This window comes from Buceros rhinoceros, unplaced genomic scaffold, assembly GCF_000710305.1.
Source record: "Buceros rhinoceros silvestris isolate BGI_N320 unplaced genomic scaffold, ASM71030v1 scaffold3791, whole genome shotgun sequence".
NCBI classification, from domain to species: Eukaryota; Metazoa; Chordata; class Aves; order Bucerotiformes; family Bucerotidae; genus Buceros; species Buceros rhinoceros.
In genome coordinates, this window is record NW_010393562.1 from 1,278 (window position 1) to 3,071 (window position 1,794).

The window sequence follows — 1,794 nt, forward strand, 5'->3', positions numbered from 1 at the left end:
AATTGTAATAGACTGAGGTTACAAGGAGTGCTCAGCCTCCCTGTGAACTTAGCACTGTGGTAAGTAATGCGTAGTTTTAGGAGTAGAATGTTCTCTTTCCAGTTGGAAGCTGATATTTTGTGTTGGAAGAAACTAGACATTATGTAGTGTTTTTCAGGTGGCATAGAGAATTAGATTCTAAAGCTGATCTTCCAACTTAGTCCTGCTTCAAGCATAGCCAGGATGGGACAGACAGTGCTGTGTTAAAATGTGTTCTGTTTTGAAATGCTTCTTGCATGCTGCAGAAAATGTCAGGAGGCAAAAAAATCACAACATCTTTCATCTGGAGTCTAGTGGCCAACTCATCTGGATCTGGTGTGAGTGCTGCTGGGGTGATAGCTGCTTTGGCTTGCTGAAGCAGAGATAATATTTGAAAGGACCTACTTATCCGAGTTGGAATTTTGACTCCAGCTAATCCTTTTCTTCTGCTGGGAGCTGGCTAAGTATGTCTTTATGGGAGTGTTCGTATTAAGGGTTCCATGCAGCTCCCTAACCGAAGGGTAAGAATTAATATGAAGAGGGAACAACCTTCTGTGTTCTCGCTGGGTAATTTTAGTTCCACAGGCAGAAAAAAAATGCCATTGTGATCATCAAGAAACACCTACATTTGTGTTACGGGGAAATCATCTAAAAATCTTGTGATCTTTTCTTTATCCAAGATGGAACTTCCAGAGGCAGAGGAGAAATCGTTAGAAGTGTTTCAAACAAATGTAAATTTTCCCAGTGAGATGAGCTGTTGCTGGAACATTTTGTCCTGCAGGATGCAGAGGAGGAGGAGTGGGCTGGAAATGAGTCTGGCTGCCTTACTTTCTGAGAGCCAAGAAGAGATTTTTTTGAATTGGTTTTATGTTCTTCATCAGGACTCTTCATCTCTTTGAAAGTAGGTTGTCAAATTGGATGAGCCTCTGACATCCTTTAATTGACTGGGGGTTGGCTAATCCGTATTTTTAGTAGTCTTCCCATAAAAGACCCCAGTGACGTCACTGAGAAGATACAGAATTCGTGACACGAGCACTTCTTCTCTTTTGTTTCCACTCTTAATTTTGGCAGAGATTTTACAAGTCATTACTACTTGTGGCTAAACTTTTAAAGAAATCAAACCTCTCTTCTTCAGTAGTACTATAGAGATTGAATAATAAATCTCTACTTTTCTTAGACTTCAGAATGTGCCATAGAGCAGAACTTTAAACCAGAGACAGTGGTGATACTGACACCATCACAGCTTGTTTTCCACCTGTGAGGAACACTGGCTTTGGCTTGTGTTTGGAGTTTGGTTTTTATATTCCATTAATTTTATTCCTTTTCATTAGTCTACCTTTCAGCAATAACAGTAGCATCTCTTTCCCCCCGCCCTAGCTTAAGGAGATCCTAGGGAGTCCTCTCCCAGGACAGAGGCTGACTAACATCTTCTGTTATGTGTGTTTATCCTGGTTGGCTCAGCTTTCTCACGCTGCTGCCTAATCAGGCTCCATAAAGGATGGTGTGCTAAGGGAAAGGTGGCCATAATCTTGTAGGACTTCCAACTTGGAGCTCCAAGGGCTATTATTACCTCTAAGGCTTGGAGGATCTTAGTGTCTGAACCTGTGTGCCTGGCTCAGCTGCTACCTGTAGAGGCCTGGTGCCTGCAGAGGTGTGTGTCTTTGGGGTATGCTTACAGGTTGTACAGAAAACAGGGTGTGTACTTGCAGTGCTAGGCAGAATGTGAGTGTGCCAAGAGATCTATGGCATGAGGCAGCTGAAGAAATGCAAATTCAG